The sequence below is a fragment of the Lissotriton vulgaris genome, chromosome 1_1 (assembly GCF_964263255.1).
Source record: "Lissotriton vulgaris chromosome 1_1, aLisVul1.2, whole genome shotgun sequence".
Lineage (NCBI taxonomy): Eukaryota > Metazoa > Chordata > Amphibia > Caudata > Salamandridae > Lissotriton > Lissotriton vulgaris.
The window spans coordinates 1,138,059,110-1,138,079,330 of NC_141685.1; the positions used below are offsets into that span (position 1 = coordinate 1,138,059,110).

At 48.1% G+C, this 20,221-nt stretch overlaps 1 protein-coding gene across 2 annotated transcripts in view; it reads left to right on the forward strand.

Annotated features, from left to right (window-relative positions):
• ANKRD52 (ankyrin repeat domain 52) overlaps nucleotides 1-20,221 on the forward strand; it is a 430,239-nt gene that overhangs the window by 106,585 nt on the left and 303,433 nt on the right. The window lies entirely within an intron of this gene.

The window sequence follows — 20,221 nt, forward strand, 5'->3', positions numbered from 1 at the left end:
GAATATGCTACTTACCAGTATGCATCTGTTCTTGGCATATCGCCCACCCTCCTCCCCGGCGCTTGTAGCAGCTGTAGCATTCAGAATTATTGACTAGCATGGACATCACTCACTGTATTACACTCCATCTCTGCCACAATGGCGAAAAACAATCTGAGGATGGAGAGGATGCCCATGCGCACTGTAGTCCAGGGGAGGAGCCACCTATCTCGTGATACTTCGAAGACTCTTCCATGACAACAATGTGCAATCATCCGGACCCAACACTAGGCGGCGATCTATGCACAGATATGAATGTCAGCAGCCCTACATGCCAAGAACAGATGCATACTGGTAAGTAGCATATTCGACTCTGCCTGCTGGACCCAGTCGCGATCGAAAACTTACTTCAGGAGCCCCACCCTCGAGCCCGGCTCCAAAGAAAATCGAAAAGAATCGGAACCGAGCAAACCGAACGTGCCCATCCCATCAGCCCAGTCGGCACCAAAACCGAAAGAAGTCCTGGCTCCGAAACCAGTTCCCATACCGTCGACTTAGAAAAATAAATTGGGCCCAAAAACTCCCAAGCCCGTAGACAAGCCGGCTTTGGATGCTTCCATACCGAAGAAACCAGCTTCGGCTCCGAAACCAAGATCGTCGGAGCCAAAACCTACACCAAAGGACTCTATAACGCCTCCTAAGGCTAAGGACAAAGACAAACAGCCCCGCTCGGAACCGAAAAAATCGGCGCCGAAAGCGGTTCCTCCAGAAGAGGAGCTTTTTCTCCTGACCCTAAGCAGAAAAAGATCTATATTGATTCAGAGACAGGACATGTTACCACTGCACCATATAGAACAAGCGTTTGCAATGCAATAGGTCTCGCATTAGGAAAGTTTGAGCTATTGGTCTTGTAAATGACAATTTTTTTTATTTCATATGTTGATTTTGAAAATAGCTCAATTAATAGCGTTGTCATTTACAATGCCAATAGTTATAACTTTCGCAAATGTGACACCTATAGCATTTGTAATGCAACATGTTTTGTATTTACGTGACTTAGCGGTATTAATATTACAAATTACAATGGCTTTTACTTTTTTTAAATAATTAATACTTAAATAAAAGAGATTTTAATTTATAATGGCAATAGCTTAAACTTTTGTTAATAACTTTTGTGAAGATTATGTTCAGTGTATTTTATTGTGACAAAAATCCAAGAACAGTAGTGAAATATTAACATCTTTTTTGTGACATTTGTAATAAAGTTTGAAACATTGAGAGAACATATTTGAACCAGTTGTTGTTGAATGGTTGCACAGATTGATGCTGGGGTGGAAATGTACTATAAAAACACGCTCAGAGCATGCCATAATATAACACACTTTGTGATGTGCTGTAGTGTAGGTGTGCTGCGTGTCTGCTTGCGGTTGCATGTGTGTGTTACAGCATAGATAAACAGCAACCGTTGCTGTTTATCTATGGAATCATATGTCTGTATTTTGTGTTTTCTCTGTTTGTGTCTCCGTTTGTTGTCTGTGCGTGAGTGCTTTTGTGCACGTTATGTCAATTGTTACATGTATCTGTCTGTCTTTGCTTAATTTTTATTATATCTGTACATGTCTGAATTAGCTCATATGTGCGTGAGTGCTTGTGCGGTCATATATGTAACAGTAAGGAATGTAACTGCATGAACGTGTGGGTTTGTGCTTGTGTGTGCGCGTATTGGGGTAACTGTGCATGGTGTGAGTTGCATGTTAGCATCTGTATGACAGTATGTATTTATAATTGCCTGTGTGTGACAAGTCGTGTGTGCATGCATTTTACTTGTCTGTGTGTGTCGGTGAATTTGTCGTGGGCGCTGTTTTTATTTCATTTTATAGTCTCAAGCAGTACTGGCTCGAGGGGACTGCTATTTGCTAGTCCTGTAAGCTGAGCAGAAAGGGTGCAGTTTAGGCATGCAGGGTCAATTAGTTCGATTGAAGGATACCCAGCCTACAGCTCCCACAATGCAACTTGTTGTTACATGAAAATATTGCCCAGGAGTATTGCGTGTCGGTGATATGGATTCTTCTAGTGTTCTTTCATGATGTAAGGGTTCAGCCTGTGAAAACTAGTTGCACTGTACTCTCATTGAAACTTTGCTTGCGCCTGCCTCAGACACCATTGTAAATACTCAACAGCTTTTTTTGTAGAAACACACCTTTTGTCAATATCTTCTCTTCTCCACACCATAAATGAAAGTTTGCCTGTTACCTTTAGAACAAAGGGAAACTACTCCTGCAGTACACATATTTTCTCGGGAACAGATTCTCTTTTTTTTATAGTCTTACATTAAGAACCTCGCATAAATATACAATAAATAATATAATATCAAAAAACAAAATCAATGTAACTAATCTGAGTTACTTCAAAATTCCAAAGCTTCAGAAACGACCCTAAGCAAATATAGAACAACTCAACAGCATATTTTATTTAATAAACCGGAGAAATGGAGTTCGTGTCAGTTCCATTAATTTTTGCAGAAACGCCTAAATAAATGTGACACGTTCACTTTACATGCACATTGTCTCGGGACACTCCGAGCACGCAAGCAAAAACTGGTACACCGAGGAGTAATTTATCAGTGATCGCTTGATGCTCAGCTTAAAAATATATATATTGTTCAGTGGTTGTAATGGAATGCCTGGACCTGGCTCAACAGCCCATTAGCAGCACTTATTAAACAAGCAAACTCACCGCCGCAGCCCGGCTTCAACAGGAAGCCAGGCAACCTTTGTTGGGACGGGGGCGGGGCCGGACACGCGACCGGAGCTTCCCAGGAGGCAGGCTGCAGTGGCTGGTGCATGGCTACGGTGCAGAGAGAGGAGAGCCCTGCGTGCAGCCGGCGTCCGCCCGGGAAGCCAAGGAGGGGAGTGCCGGTGTCCCTGTGCCCGTTGACGTCGGAGTGAGCAGCCCCGGAGCGGGACCTGACTGGGCACGTTGTCTTGCGAGTCCTGCGGAGTAGAAGTCCCGGTGAGTGGGGCTCTGTGCTTGCATGTCTGTGTGTATGCAGGGGGGTGGGGGGTGGGGGGCGTGGGGCGGCAGCGTGTGTATGTATGTGTGTGTGTGTGTGTGTGTGTGTGTGCGCGCGCCTGTGTGTGTGTGCGTTCGTGCGTGCATGCAGAGGGGTGGGGGCTGGCTGTGTCTGTGTGTGAGCAGGGGCTGTGAGTTACTCTGCGCAAGCGCGGCTCAGACGCGCGCTCCCGCGGTCAAAACTGAGACTGCAAAAGCGCGCGTCTGAGTCGTGTCCACTTTCCTAAATACGGGCCACATTAGGTCTGAAGCGGACACTCTCAATGCTCACGCATTGAGAGTAGGTCTGCTCGACCTAAAAAGGAAGTTCCAGTGCCTGTGAACAAGCTTCCGAGGACCGGTTTCTGGCATTCCAGCCGTCTTCAGCCCGGCTTGCTTGAATCCAGTGGCAAAGGGAGCAAGGGACTCACGTCTGAGCATACCCTGCCACACTTATGGCGGCCAAAAGCGGTACAAAAGGGGGTGGTAATGGATGGAGCATCTGAACCAATCGAACACTCGCACCCAGTCAAAAGATCTGGGTTTAATCCATCACCGTTCTTTAGCCCACTCTGCCACCCCAGTTCAGACATGGCTATATGCAAATCAGTTCTGACCCTGTGCCTCATAGGAACAGTCCAGCCTGAACCACCAAGCCATGCCTTCCCTCGACCGGAAACAAGCTTCCGAGGACCGGTTTCTGGCATTCCAGCCGTCTTCAGCCTGGCTTGCTTGAGTCCAGTGGCAATTTGATTCAGATGCTCCGTCCATCACCACCCCCCTTTAGTACCGCTTTTGGCCACCATAGGTGTGGCGGGTTATGCTCAGACGTGAGTCCCTTGCTCACTTTGCCACTGGATTCAAGCAAGCCGGGCTGAGAACGGCTGAAATGCCAGAAACCGGTCCTCAGAAGCTTGTTTCCGGTCCAGGGAAGACATGGCTTGGCGGTTCGGGCTGGACTGTACCTATGAGGCACAGGGTCAGACTGATTTGCATATAGCCATGTCTGAACTGGGGTGGCGGAGTGGGCTAAAGAACGGTGATGGATTAAACCCAGATCTTTTGACTGGGTGTGAGTGTTCGATTGGTTCAGATGCTCCGTCCATTACCACCCCCTTTTGTACCCCTTTTACAGAGGAGCCTCTTAACAAATGGGACTAGACAACTCATCTTCCTTTAAAGCCAATACACAAACATCCCCCAACAGAGGATATTTTAGAGGAGGATACAGAGGAAACCGCAATAAAGGAAGAGGTTGAGGTAACCACACCAATCGTACCTCTCCCACCACAAAACAGTGACTTCCTTCTGCTCCCCCCACAATATTCCACTCCCTTCGGGGGGAGATTAACACAGTTCCTACCTGTCTGGAATTCCACCACAGACAAGTGGGTGAGACAAAATATCCAGTATGGTTACTGCCTAGAATTTACAGCTACCCCTCCACATTTACCACCCAGACAGCGTCCCATGTCCATGGAACATAAACAAAAAGCCAATAGACTACTTACCTAAGAGGTCACTACGCCCCCTATATGACCACTTCCTGTGTGAAGTCAGCATAACCCTGTCCCAGAGTTCCTAATTCTGCCATCACCAAGAGGCAAATTTCTTATCCACATCAGGTAGCCCACCTTAGGGGTGGAACTTGCCTGTGGGTGGCCACGCCTCTCAGACTACTAATTTTCTCGCCTTTCTTGGTGCCAAATGGGCCCTGATCAGGGGCGACTTGTCATCCCCTCACCTCTGAGGGAAGCCAGATTTGCATACTAAAGGTGGTGGGCCCATTAAACTCCCTGCCTTGAAAGCACACTGGAGTGTCATGTCATGTTTTCACTCATGGTTGGCACCATGTCACACAGCCTGCAATGGTAGTCTCTGTGGAATTTGTGTGTGGGTCCCTGGGGGTGTCATAAGATATTATTTAGCACTTTGGGACCTTCTTTAGCACTCATACCCTAGGTACCTGGGGTACCATTTACTGGGGACTTACAGGGCTGCTAAAGTCCTTTGCCAATTGTGTTACAATTAGACATCACTTTGTTTTACAGAAAGAGCACTGGCACTAAGGTCTGGTTAGCTGGCCTCAGTGCACTGTCAGAGTTTAAAACCAAGCATCCAGTAGCTAACAAGGGGGCAAAAAGTGGGGCGGTATTGCTACAAAAACCCAGTTTCCTACACAAAGCTGGACCATACCATATAGTGACAGACCATACTGTACAATGACCGGGCATACCATACCATACAATACAATGACAGGCCAAACCACACTATGCAATGATAGGCTACACTATACAATATCATACCATACTATACAATGACAGCCAGTATTATACTTTATTATACAATGTGTTATATATGTTTCACAGACCATTTCATACCGTACCATACTACATAATGACAAGCCATACCATTCTATACAGTGACCGGCCATATAATACTATGCAAATCAATGACTGGGCTTACCTTACCATACAATAGAATGATAGGCCACACCATGCTATATAATGAAAGGCTATACCATCCTATACAATTACAGACCATACCATACCATGCTGTACAAACGTTATCATGGAATCATATTATAATTATATGTCATATATAATATATATTATGTCATCATAAATTATAGTATAATAATACCTTTGTATAAAAGTTGCACAACCAGGCTCACAGTCAGTACATCTTGCGTAGGCGAGACCTGTTGACTTTGCCAATGCTTGTTTATATGGGAGAGGAAATCTCCAAAGATGGCAAAGGTGCCTCACGCTGTATAAAGGCCCACAAGTTCGACTGGTCATAGAATTGATACAACCCAGAAGGTGAAGCCTTGGCTGGTGGTGGAGAAGGTTCTCACTCCCATCTCACCACAACATTTGCTTTGGCTTCTTAACATAGGTCACTCAAGGATGCACTCACATATGCCATACATATATTATTAGATCACTGGAAGGACTTTGCCTGTATGGAGAAAGTTGCATCATTTCTATCCCCCATAACCCCACTGACACACGGCCCATATTTCCCACCGGTTCACCACAATTCACTCTTCTTAAATATTGAATGGTCTGGCTCACAGAAATTTGGTGTTTTGTTTTTTTGTCAACCCTAATATTCATGGAGGAATACAAAGCGTCATACTCAATCCGGGAAGAGACATATCAACTAAAACAGACTTTACGCTGGACAGGCTCCGGGGAAAACTACCTCTGGGTGGACATGAGTTGACTATCGTGGAGGCGGTATTCGACCGGGCCTCTAACCACAAGGATATTTCCCACTTATATTACGCTCTAGAAAAAGGCCCAGAACCAACACGGTATAATTATATTGTGAAATGGGAGGGTGGGTGTAGAGGGGTTTTTCAGCATTGGGTTCCCAAAGTTATCCTAGTGGGCAAACCGGCCCTGGCAAAGTGCTCGGCCGCCCCCCAATCGGGCGATTGGAGGTGCCACCGAGCGCTTTGCTAGGGCCGATTTTCGGCCGATTTTGCAGCTATGCTGCAAAAACGGCCCTGTAACAAAATCTGCCCCCAGGGGCTCAAAACCGGCCCCCCACCCTTGCGTCGCACGGGGGATTTCCCGGTGCCCGCTATAGCCAGTCCGGGCCTGCTAGTGGGGGGAAAACATGTACTGTATTTGGGCACTTCACAGTGAGAGTTACAGAAGAGGAAGAGTGGGAGGCTGCATGGCTAAGAGCGGTGACAGCTTCTATTTGCATCGTACATAAGCAGGGTGCCTTTATGGTATTCAATGAGTAGAACCTGACTGCGGTCAGACTTAGTGCCATGTTCGGGGCCACTGATATGTGTTGGAGGGATTATCAATCGAGAGGTACAGTAGCCCCTATCTGGTGGTTGTGCCCATGGACTCAGTAGTATTGGGCATTGTTGCTGGCATCCTAAAGGACATAACCGGAGTTACTCAGCCACCTTATCCAGTCATGATTGGAGCTTATCCCATGCACTCCCATGTGAGGCGACTTAATACACAGTTTCTTTCACACGCATCACATCACACGCATTCTGACAATTCCCCCCTTTTATCCCCCCCCATTCTCAGTCCTCACTACCCACCAATCTACTGCGCAGAACGTACTCCCTCTCTTAATTTAACGCCCCTTCCCATTAACAGGATCATCTCCACTCACACTCCCCCTCCTACTCTCAGCCCCTACTATCCTCCTTCCAACACAGCTACCAGTCTCTCAGCCTACACGCTGTCCCCCACGCCTACCACCAATGCCCCCGCCCATAACATCAATTTCCTCCCTATCCCATCCACTCCCCAACAGTCCAGAACCTCTCACCTCCCTAACCCTATCCCACGCTCCAACACAACGCAGACCTGCCTGAACACCAGCCCTCCCCCTCGCCTGCACACGAGCTCCCTGGCCAGCCAATCACCCCTGACTGCCACCCTCACCCCCACCACCTACCTTACGATGGAACTCATCATGGCCACCCTCACTCAGATCAAAGAAGACATCCAGGACATCAAAGAACGACTCTCCACATGTCCTACACACCACCCAGCCACCTCCACCCCCACCTCCACCCCCCATCCCAGCCTACCTCCTTCCCCCCCGGCGGTCCCCCACCCTCACCACGCCCCACACCAGGCTTCAAACCCTGCTCATAGGCGCAGCAATTCCCGTAGTCCTCAGCATCGCCCCTGCAACGCCTCACACGTCCACACCTCCCCGCCAAATGTGTCCCCCACCTCTCAGGCCAACTCTCGCACTCAGCTATGCCCCAAGCTGACATCAATCCCAGCTCTTAATCGCAACAATCGCCCTCGCCGCACCCACAACTCTTCTTCTGACCTCGACACACTCACCCTTCTCCGCTCCTATGAACCAGCCCCCCAAACTCACACAAGCACCCCACACCGCAACATTCCCACGATACACCCAAATCCCCTTAGACCACCCACATCAAACAGCAGAGCCTCCATCCCCACTAACCTTAGAGAAGTCCCTCTCTCGCTAGAACAATCTAACACCCTCTACACACCCCGCATCAAATGCGCGCTTCTCAACTGCAGATCGGCGACGAAACACTCAGCAGCCATTGCTGAACTCCTCTTATCGCAGGACCTAGACCTAATCATCTTGACTGAAACGTGGCTAACTGAATCCTCGACACCCATAATGGACATTCTGGTTCCTCCCAACTTCCACATTATTAGGCACGACAGAACAGGCCAAATAGGTGGCGGAATCGCATGCATATACAAAAACAACCTCTCTGTTCAGAAAGTCAATTCCACATCCTTGCCATCCCCAACATCCTGTGAATACATCTGCCTCAACATCATCAGTGAGGGCAAACCGATATGCACTCTGCACAGCATATACCACCCACCCAGGGACAACCTCACCTTCTCCCAACAAATCATGGATATGATCTCAACCAATTCCGGTCGCCAGCTCACCCAAATATACCTTGGTGACTTCAACCTCCACTGGAATGACAGCAGCGACGCAGTGGTAAACAGTCTAAAAAATTTCCTCGATGCCCTGAACCTCACCCAAATATGCAACAGTCCGACCCATGAGAAAGGCTCCATCATCGACCTGATCATCTCCAAGGAGCAATCTATCCAACTTGAATCCATCCAACCTTGTGACTGGTCGGATCACCACATTATCACATTCTTTATCAACGAAAAAATCAAAGTCAACCCGGTGCAGCTCTCCAAGCCCAAGGTCTGGAAAAGAAACACGAAAAAGCTCAACCCTGGCTCTCTGCCCCCTAACAGCTGCAATCTCCTACTCCCTCCTGCAGGCGCCTCGGACGTCCAAACCTTGACTGACCACTATCTCAACACTATGACTTCGATAATCAATGAGGCTGCACCTATGCAACTAAAAAGAGTCGCCACTAAAATCTCCAAACCATGGTACGACGGGAGTCTCAACGAAGATAGAAGAGACATGCGAATGGCAGAACGGGCCTGGAGATCAGCCCCCTCTGCAGTGCACCTAAAAGAGTTGAAGAAGAAGAGAAACGCCTACTTCAGGAAAATAAAACGCTCAAAATCGGACTTCTTCCGCCTCCAACTTAACCAAGCAAAGAACCGCCCGAGAAAACTGTTTGAGCTAATCAAATCACAATCCAAAGAGCCACCACAACCACTCAACACTGGGAGTGTGGTACCCTCATGTGAAGACTTCGCTGCCTTCTTTACCCAAAAAACCGACAAAATAAAAAGCGATCTCCTCACTGACGCAAGCCTCTACTCCAAACCCAAATGCCCAGCACCCGTTGAACCAAAAAACAATGCGACATGGTCAACCTTTGACACATATTCGGAAGAAGAAATTGGCAAATTACTTAGCACCCTGAAACCTTCCAATCACCTCACGGACCCCCTCCCTGCCTTCGCAGTAAAAGACTTTACCCCACTGATTCTCCCTCTCTGGACTAAAATCATCAACAGCTCTCTCCAACAAGGAAGCATACCTGACTCCCTCAAAGTTGGTCAGGTCACACCTCTACTAAAGAAACCAACAGCCGACCCCGCGGATCTCAACAACTACCGTCCCATCACCAATATCCCCACTCTCGCCAAACTGCTGGAAAAATGTGCACAACTACAATTGACTAAACACATTGAACAATTCGATCTCCTCAACCCTCACCAATCAGGTTTCCGAGCAGGACACAGCACAGAAACGGCTATGACTCACATAATTGACGACGCACTTCAAATGCTAGACCAAAATGATACCTGCCTCCTCATCCTTCTCGATCTCTCCTCCGCATTCGACACCGTTAAACATGAGAATCTAACAGAACTACTAAACAAAAGAATGGGCTTATCTGGAACTGTCCTCAAATGGTTCACTTCCTTTCTCCGCAACAGGACGCAGAAATTCAAGAGCAACAACCTGATGTCCACGCCAGTACCTGTAACGCTAGGCGTCCCCCAAGGATCTTCTCTATCCCCAACCTTGTTCAACCTAGTCATGGAACCGCTCACCACTCTGCTACAAGAATCCAATGTACACTTTCACATGTATGCCGATGACACCCAACTCTACCTCAAACTGCAATCTCCCAATGACATCCTGCTCCTGAACTCAACGATCAGATGCACCCAATCCTGGCTTGCCGACAATCACCTCAAACTCAATGCCCTGAAAACAGAGTTCCTTCTGATCGCACCTCCATCGAAGATAACCACCACTCAACATTGGCTTAAACTCCTAACCGCACTCAATGTCCAACCCACCATCGTGGAATCAGCAAAATCTTTAGGCATAACACTCGACACCAATCTCAACATGCAGCAACATGTCAGCAAAGCTACTAAGGGAGCGAACTTCCAGATCAATACTTTGAGGAAACTTAAACCCTACCTCCCAGCCAAAGACTTCCAAACAGCGGTGCAAACACTAGTCATCCCACGAATTGAATACGGCATCACCTCCCTCTGCGGACTCCCACTAACTACAACTGCACCACTAAAAGCATCTCTAAATGCTGCAGCGAGACTTATCACGGGGTCAAAAAAGCACTCCCACATCACCCCTGACTTGAAATCCTTGAATTGGTTGCCGTTTGAAGCCAGAATACATTTGAAAATAGCCTGCATGACACACAAGGCTGTACACCTAAACTCACCCGGCTACCTTGCTCAGAAATTGACAATCTCTGGGGGAACCAGAAACACGAGAGGCGCAAACAATCTTCTGTTGAAACCTCGAAGATTCCGGAAGGAGAAAACATACAAGCGCTCTTTCTCAGGAATGGCGCCTAGGATTTGGAACTCACTCCCTCCCGAAACCAGGCTTCTCTCTTCCACTACACTCTTCAAAAAAGAAGTAAAAGCTATCCTCATGGCTAAATTCACCTGTACTACTATCTCGAACCCTATCAACACCCTGCGATGATCTTTATTACTTGCTTGACCACTTATCTTTTTGTACGAGCTGTCTTATCACCCACTTGACTGCTTTGCAGCCACCCAATTGTATTATTTGTATTGTATGATCTACTGATTTACGTATTTGACTTTGTTCCCTCATGTTCCCTTCTGTACTCTGTGAACTATCGACCTACCTATTTGACTGTGTTCCCTCATGTGCTCTTCTATGTAAAGCGCTCTGATATCTGCAAAGATCTTGTTCGCGCTATATAAAACTCTGAAATAAATAAAATAAATAGGTAGACTAGCCCAATCCCAATACTGGAGGAACGGTGTTTAACCTCCCCCTAGGCTTGTGGTGGCCTAAGATACGATATAAGTACACAATGGAAAATGTGACTGCACTACTGGCAGATAAAATGCTCAAATTTGAAAGGACTTGGAAGCTGTTCAAGATGTATAAAAAGACTCAAGCTGGGGGATGGATAATGTTGCGACATGTTTCTGACCTCATTTTGAAAGAGCCAGTATCACAGGTTGTCGGGCTCTTTAGGGTACATGCCACCACAGATTCAGAGGAAATGCTGAAGGCCCAGTGAAGTTAATGACTGTATGGGCCTTGAACTAATATATCTATATCTATCTATCTATCTATCTATCTATCTATCTATCTATCTATCTATCTATCTATCTATCTATCTATCTATCTATCTATCTATCTATCTATCTATCTATCTATCTATCTATCTATCTATCTATCTATCCTCCCACTTCGTCTCACGAAACAAGGACGACCGCACACAACTTGCAGGGTAAAGTTCAGTTATTTTATTCAAAACTGAAAACTCATGAAGTGGGACAGAGTATGTATATGTATATATAACAAATTCATGTGGCAACAGACCACAATGACCTTCTTTACAGGCCTGCTAGTATAGTCGTTCAGAAAAAAAGTCAAAATGCGAAAACAAGCAATCCACATCACATTTCTTTTGGCAAGATGCAATATAGGAGAGCACCGAATACTGGGGAAGCCTCCCACACTAGTAGGGTGGATAAGGTTTGGTCAGGAACGGCCACTGAAAAGAAGATCCTAATTAAGCAGGGCCACAGTGATGAAAAACTAGATGAGGACTGGAGGAATTGGAGAGCCTACCCACAGGAACTGCATTACTCACTAGAAACTATTGTAGGAGAGTAGGGTCTGCAATCCTATGATCACCCAGATTTTTTGCTTTTGTTTCACTGGTTTACGACTTTCTCTGGCTGTGGGCCTGCCAATCAGACCCACAGCCTGGCTGTTCTCTTTCTAAATTACCTCATGTACCCTAGGTGCATCTACCAATTGGTACTGGGCCACCTTATCAGACCCTGTAACTCAGGGCATAGGTGTACCCAGGGCTGCCAGGGGCTGCAGCATGTATTATGCCACCCCTGGCTGGCCTCCTAAATTTGACACAACTGGCTGCATGACAGCTGGGGCAAAGTCGTGTAATCACCCTTTGCTGTAGGTGTAGTATACCTATACCTAACCCTAAAGTGGACACACAGATTCCTATCAGTCACTCCTATGGCAGGCCTTGACAATCCTGAAGGCAGAGTGCTTGAAATCATGTGAGATGGTGCTCTGGCATGAGCTGAGCCTGTCTGCAGCTTGCGGAATCAAGTCCTAATAGCTGTTCCATGATATCGCATACCATATACTCTTAAGTGCATTATAATCCTCGCGGTTAAATGCTATCTTTGGTATTGCTTTATCAAAACATGTCGAGTAAGGTGTCATACGAATTGGAATACTAACCCCTCGCCAATTCTGGCGACGGGGTTAGCATTCCACCCTTCTAGAGGGACACGACATGTATGTAACTGTGAACCCCGGTTAAAGTTAACTGAAGCCTCAGCTCCACAAAATGGATGCTGCCACCACAGACACGAGTCTGACCCCCTGCAGCTGGGAGTCCTTCCAGCGAGGGGAGCCTGGACAAAGGGTTTCCTGTCAGGGGCGGTGCTAGCACCGTCCCAGACATGGTTTTGTGTATCCTGGGTAGGCAGGGCTTTACAGGAAGGTGACTGCTGAGTGGCACCCCGGTGCTCACTACGCATAGGCCGGTCTGAACCAGTTCCAGGGGCACACCAGCCCCTGGCCTGGGGAAGTCCGGCATGGCTGAGGGGTGTAACCACCCCCCACCTAGTCCCACCCATAGGCAGGACCTAGTCACCGGGTCAGCCCCCTTTTTTAGTATAAAGATAGGAGCGGGCCCCCTGTTCAAATTAGATCATCTTTGGAATCAAGATACCACTTTCTTCGAAAGGACTTCACGATTTCTTCTTCAAGATTCTCCCTTGTGGCTAAGGAGTAGTCACCCTGCATCAAGCGGGCACCATCCTAAAGAACACTGCGGTCTGCTGCAAGTCCTTCATCACGAATCCGACGACCCAGCTCGACGAGACCCGGCTTCCCTGGCACCTCTGACCTCTACTCACCTCTACAGCCAAGCTGAGAACCGTGAGTGCGACGAGACCTCGAGGGACCGACTATCGCCAAGACTGCACGACATCTTTACTGCAAGCCCACCGTGTCCTCCACTGGTGAGTGCTTTGGGGTCCGAGAAGCCCCGACCCTGCGCAGCTCCAGCACCCAAGGTCAGCCTCCCTGCATCTCCACGATCTGCGTGGGGCCCTTCTGCTGTTTGCTGTGCACCGCGTTGTTTGGCTACTAGCCGGCTGGCTTGTGGCCTTCTGAACGACGCCCAACGACTTCACGACTGCTGGTCTGGTTGCTCCAGACTGGCCCTTGCTTCCTCCTTGAAGAGAGGCACTCCGGACCCTCCTGGTCCACTCCAGACGCCATTTTAGGTCCACCGCGTGGGCTTGAATTTGCCAAGGCTTTGTTGCCCAATCCTGGGTCCAGCGACGCCGACAGCTTCTAACTTCGTGGGACAGCTCGATCCTCCATCCTGGTCGCCGACAACGCCTCCTGGTCCGCGAGATCTTCGAGCTACAGCGTCACCCACTCACCTTGTCGAGGTGGCTACCATCCGGTGCCCTCCTGGTGCCCACTGACTACTGGCTAGTAGTCTCGAACTTGGTCCCCTCTGCTTTCAGGTGTCATCTATCTTCGAGATCCAGGCTTGGATCCAACTGAACTTTCTTCACTGGTCACCGGCCAGCATCTTTTCTTCCGGCTCCTGGTCCGTCTACGAGGATTCCCGACGTCTTTTCAGACCTATGCAGCTGCAGCCCCTGGGCTAGGTAACTTCGGCATTTCGGTGCCCCAGCATAGCCTCACTATCCAAGGGTCAGAATCTACTTTCGTTTTCTCCCTACCAGGTCGGGTTCGCCCGAGAACACTAACTTTCTAATTCCTAGCTACCATAGACTTTTGTCCGCATCTCGCGTGAGAGTGCACACACTGCACCCGAGTCCCCTAGGCCTCCTAGAAGTAATCTAACGATTCCCTAGTCAAGTCCTAGCGATTCCAAAAGCTATTAGTACTGTACTTACCTGCTAGGAATTTCGCATTCCACTTTCAGAGTATATGGTTTCCCATGCCCCTCGGGCATTTGTATATACTGTGCTAACTTAAGTATTTTTGTAAGAGTTTTGGTTTGTGCTTAGTACCCTGTCCTCATAAAGAGTACAGGGCTGTTGTGATCTTTAAATAAATAACTGTTTATTTTCATAACACTTGTGTGGTGTCCTTTCACTTGGTATTCAAGGGGTATATGTGTGGTAAACAGCTGGCTTAACACGCCCTCTCGAGTCTTTAGCCTTAGACTGCTCGTATCCACGCTACTAGGATAGCTGGTCTATAAGGTTGACTTACAACCAATCATCAATAAGGGTTGCTGGACTGATACATAGTGTTCACTAGAATAGTGAGCACTGCATATCAGGCCACCTTCTCACATTGGTGAGCAGCGGTTGGGATTTGAGCTTGCTGTTGTTTTACCACACGTATCCTAAGAATATCTTGTTGAAAGATCACATAAGTACTGTTAGGTACATATAACTAAAGCTTAGAATACTCTGAGTTCTACTGAACCAGCTGTTGTAGCTCCTCAAGGCTTAGCACACCTTGGCTGCAACTCTAGCAAGGGACCAGTAGGTAACACATAGTGTAGGTAGGTGCATCACTTACACCACACTAGAAGCAGTATGTCGGTCGCAGGAGGAAACACTGAGTCTCCCCTTGTGTCAGTTGACCCTCCACAGGTCATCCCTTCAAGATATACTGCGCTTAGCTTCCATGAGTTACGACAAGTATGTACCTCTAGGAAGATTAAGCAGGGGTCTAACCCCACAACTGCTTTTCTGATTGGTCTCTTAGAGACTCATGATGCAAGGAGGGCTGGTAACCCAGACCCTTCTACTTCAGAAGGCAATATGCCCTCCCTACAGGGACCCTTTGATAACCAGGCCCAGCCCCTTCAAGAAGCAGATGATGCTGATGATGAGGATGATGACTTGGAGTCTAGGGGTGAGGCAGATCAGGAACAGGTAGAAGTCGTCAGACTAACCAGGACCAACTTAAGCAGACATGAGAGGGATTCTAGGGGAGCCCTGGGACCACTCTCAGGTCAGCTTAACATGGGGAATGGACGAGTTAGATCTCTATCAAGAGGCTCTAACAGATCCCTTCATACCAATGGCTCTCAACGTTCCTCTCAAAGGGGAATGACATCTCCCCAGAGGAGAATGTATGAAGCTAAGGAAAAGGCAGCCAATCTGAGGATTGAAAGGGAAGAACTTGCCCTAGCCAAAGAAAGGCTTGCCTTTGCTAGAGAGCAACAATTGAGTGGGACAGTCCCCACTGGTGGCAGCATTGTACCTAGCAATAGGGAAAGGAGTTTTGATACAAAACACCTTGGTAAGATAGTGCCCCCCTTTAAACAAGGGGATGACATCCACAAATGGATTACTGCTTTGGAGAGGGCCTGCACTGTGCAAGGTGTTCCCCCAAGTCAGTGGGCAGCTATCTTGTGGCTCTCCTTTGAAGGTAAAGGAAGAGACAAGCTCCTCACCACAAGGGTAGAGGATGCTAATGATTACCAAGTCTTGAAAAGTGCACTGGTTGATGGGTTTGGCCTAACCACTGAGCAGTACAGGGTGCTGTTCAGGGATACCCAGAAAACTCAGTCTCAAGATTGGGCTGACTTTGTAGATTGTGCCACTAAGGCTTTTGAGGGCTGGTTGCTGGGCAGTAAGGTTACTGATTATAAAGGATTGTACAATTTGATGATGAGAGAACAAATTTTAAACAATTGTCAGAACCAGTTGTTGCATCAGCATCTTGTTGACTCAGATCTGACCTCTCCCCAAGAATTGGGAAAGAAGGCAGACAGATGGGTTAGAACAAGAGTTAAACAGAACCAGGGCCAGAATCAAGGTGGTCAGAAGAAAGCAGACCAGAAGGGTAAAGATTCAAAAGGGGAACAAAATGACCAGAAGTCTTCGACAGGTCCCCAACAACCCAAAGAGGGTGGGGGTCAGGCTCCCCAAAAGAAGAAAGAAGGCCAATCTAAAAGGTGGTGCCAATACTGTAAAAGTAAAACTCACTGGTTTAGTGAGTGCACCAAGAAAGGAGGAGGGCAGACTCCTGCCACTGCAGCCCCTAAGGCACCTGTGCCCCCTAGTACAGCCAGCAGTGGTAGTGCACCTCCCAAGGGTTTAGTAGGGTTAACCCTGGGTTCTGAGGGGTGTGACAACTTAGTTGGTACACTCACTCAAGCTGTCCTTGTCAGTACAGGGGATATGGATATGTCCCCTGACATAAGTCCCAATACTTTGGGCAAATACAGACAGACACCTTTCATTAATGGAAAAATGGCTCAGGCCTATAGGGACACTTGTGCCAGTGTCACAATGGTGACACCTGGCTTTGTGGACCCTGGACAGATCATGCCAGGTACAGAATTCCTGGTGACCAATGCAAGCAATGTCACTACCAATCATAGTATGGCAATTGTAGCTTTCTCCTGGGGAGGGGTAACTGGCCAAAAGAAGGTTGTAGTTAGTTCAGACCTCCCAGTGGATTGTTTGTTGGGCAATGATTTGGAGTCATCACAATGGTCAGAAGTGGAGCAGAGGACTCATCTGGAAATGTTAGGCTTGCCAGCACATGTGTTTGCTGTGACCAGGTCACAGGCCAGAAAATGCCCCACTGAACAGGTGCTGGATCCTGGAACAATGGACCAGACACCTTCCAAGAAAAGGAGCAGCAGGGTTAAGGCTGTGCCTTCCCCCTTGCCCCAGGTTGAGGATCAAGTCTCAGAGGAGGCTGACCTACAGGAATTGAGGGAAACTGAGCCCAGAGAGTTTGAACTTGATCAAGTTGAATTCTTGGGTTCAGGGGGACCCTCAAGGGAAGACCTGGGGAAGGACCAGTTAAGCTGCCCTTCTCTTGAACCCCTCAGACAGCAGGCTGCTGCTGAGGCTGCTGGGAACGCCACAGGTACCCACAAGGTATACTGGGAAGATGGACTCCTGTACACTGAGTCAAGAGACCCCAAGCCTGGCATGTGACCAGGAGGCTGGTTGTACCCTTGTCTCAGAGAGGTTTCCTACTTACCTTGGCCCATGAGATTCCCTTAGCAGGTCACTTAGGCCAGACAAAGACTTGGGACAGGCTTGTCTCACACTTTCACTGGCCTCACATGAATGAGGATACCAAGGAGTTTTGTCGCTCCTGTGTCACTTGCCAAGCCAGTGGTAAGTCAGGTGGCACAACAAAGGCCCCCCTTATACCAATGCCTGTGGTGGGGGTGCCCTTTGAAAGAGTGGGGATTGACATTGTTGGTCCAATGGAACCCCAGACAGCATCAGGGCACAAGTTTATACTGGTGGTAGTGGATCATGCCACCAGGTATCCTGAAGCTATTCCACTTAGGACCACCACAGCACCTGTGGTGGCAAGGGCCCTAGTTGGAGTGTTCTCCAGAGTGGGCTTCCCTAAGGAGGTTGTCTCTGACAGAGGTGCAAACTTCATGTCAAGCTACTTAACTGCTATGTGGAAGGAGTGTGGTGTCAATTACAAATTCACTACACCCTATCATCCACAATGCAATGGGCTTGTTGAAAGGTTCAACAGGACCCTAAAAGGGATGATTCATGGACTACCTGAAACCCTCAGGCGTAGATGGGATGTCCTGATGCCCTGCCTTCTGTTTGCTTACAGAGAGGTCCCACAAAAGGGGGTTGGCTACAGCCCTTTTGAACTTTTGTATGGGCATCCTGTGAGAGGCCCCTTGTGTTTGGTGAAGGAAGGATGGGAGAGACCTCTCAAAAAGCCTGCAACCAACATAATGGACTATGTACTTGGTCTCCGCTCCAGGATGGCTGAGTATATGGAGAAGGCATCAGAAAACCTTAAGGCCAGTCAAGAACTTCAAAAAGCTTGCATGACCAAAAGGCTGTCCTGACTGTTTATCAGCCTGGACAGAAGGTGTGGGTTTTGGAGCCAGTGGCCCCAGCAGCACTCAAAGACAAATGGTCTGGGCCCCACACAATTCTTGAGCAAAAGGGAGAGGTCACCTACCTGGTGGACCTTGGAACTCCCAGGAGTCCCCACAGGGTACTCCATGTCAACAGGCTCAAAGCATATGTCGACAGGAGGGACATGAGCTTGCTCATGGCCATAGATGAGGGACAGGAGGAAGAGAGTGACCCTCTCCCAGACCTGCTCACTCAGAATCCTGATGATGGGTCAGTAGATGGTGTTGTCTTTTGTGGCAGCCTCACTGAACATCAGCAGAGAGACTGTAAACAGGTTCTTCAGTCTTTCAGACATATGTTCTCTCTGACACCCAGTCAGACCAATTGGTGCACCCATGAGGTTGACACTGGTGACAGCCTGCCAGTCAAGAGTAAATCTACAGGCAGCCTGATCATGTTAGAGACTGCATAAAAACTGAAGTGCAGAAAATGTTGGAATTGGGAGTCATTGAACCCTCAGATAGCCCTTGGGCTAGTCCAGTAGTTCTAGTGCCAAAGCCTCACACCCAAGATGGTAAGAGAGAGATGAGGTTTTGCGTAGACTACAGGGGTCTCAATGCAGTCACTAAGACTGATGCCCATCCAATACCAAGGGCAGATGAACTTATAGATAGATTGGCTTCTGCCAACTACTTAAGTACATTTGACTTAACAGCTGGGTATTGGCAAATCAGGTTAGCTGAGGAAGCTAAGCCCAAAACAGCATTTTCAACCCCTGGTGGGCATTATCAATTTGTGGTAATGCCCTTTGGTCTGAAAAATGCACCTGCCACCTTCCAAAGGTTGGTGAATCAAGTCCTTACTGGGCTGGATGACTTCTGTGCAGCATATCTAGATGATATTGCTGTCTTTAGCTCCACCTGGGAGGATCACCTGGTCCACCTGAGGAAAGTGTTAGAGGCCCTGCAAGCAGCAGGCCTCACTATCAAGGCCACCAAGTGCCAGATAGGGCAGACACAGGTTGTATACCTGGGCCACCTTGTAGGTGGAGGCCAGGTTCAGCCACTGGAGAGCAAAATACAGTCAATCAGGGACTGGGCTCCTCCAACCACCCAGACTCAGGTTCGAGCTTTCTTGGGCCTGACTGGATACTACAGAAAGTTTGTCAGGAACTATGGTTCCATTGTGACACCATTAAATGAACTGACAAGTAAGAAAATGCCAAAAAAGGTTCAGTGGACAGCAGGCTGTCAAAAAGCATTCGATGACCTAAAGCAGGCCATGTGCACAGCACCTATCCTTAAGAGTCCAGACTACTCCAAACCATTCATTGTCCAAACAGATGCTTCTGAGTTGGGTGTGGGAGCTGTTCTTTCTCAACTGAATTTTGATGGTCAGGATCAGCCCATTGCTTTTATAAGCAGAAGGCTGACCCCCAGAGAGAAGAATTGGTCAGCTATTGAGAGGGAGGCCTTTGCTGTGGTTTGGGCCCTGAAGAAGCTGAGGCCATACTTGTTTGGCACTCACTTCAAGATTCAGACCGACCATAAGCCCCTCTTGTGGCTAAATCAGATGAAGGGTGAAAACCCCAAACTGCTTAGGTGGTCCATTTCCCTACAGGGGATGGACTTTACAGTGGAACATAGACCTGGTACTTATCATGGCAATGCCGATGGGCTCTCCAGATATTTCCACTTAGAACAAGAAGACTCACCTGGTCAAGGTTAGCTTATTGTCCCAAAGTTTGGGGGGGGGTCATGTAGGAGAGTAGGGTCTGCAATCCTATGATCACCCAGATTTTTTGCTTTTGTTTCACTGGTTTACGACTTTCTCTGGCTGTGGGCCTGCCAATCAGACCCACAGCCTGGCTGTTCTCTTTCTAA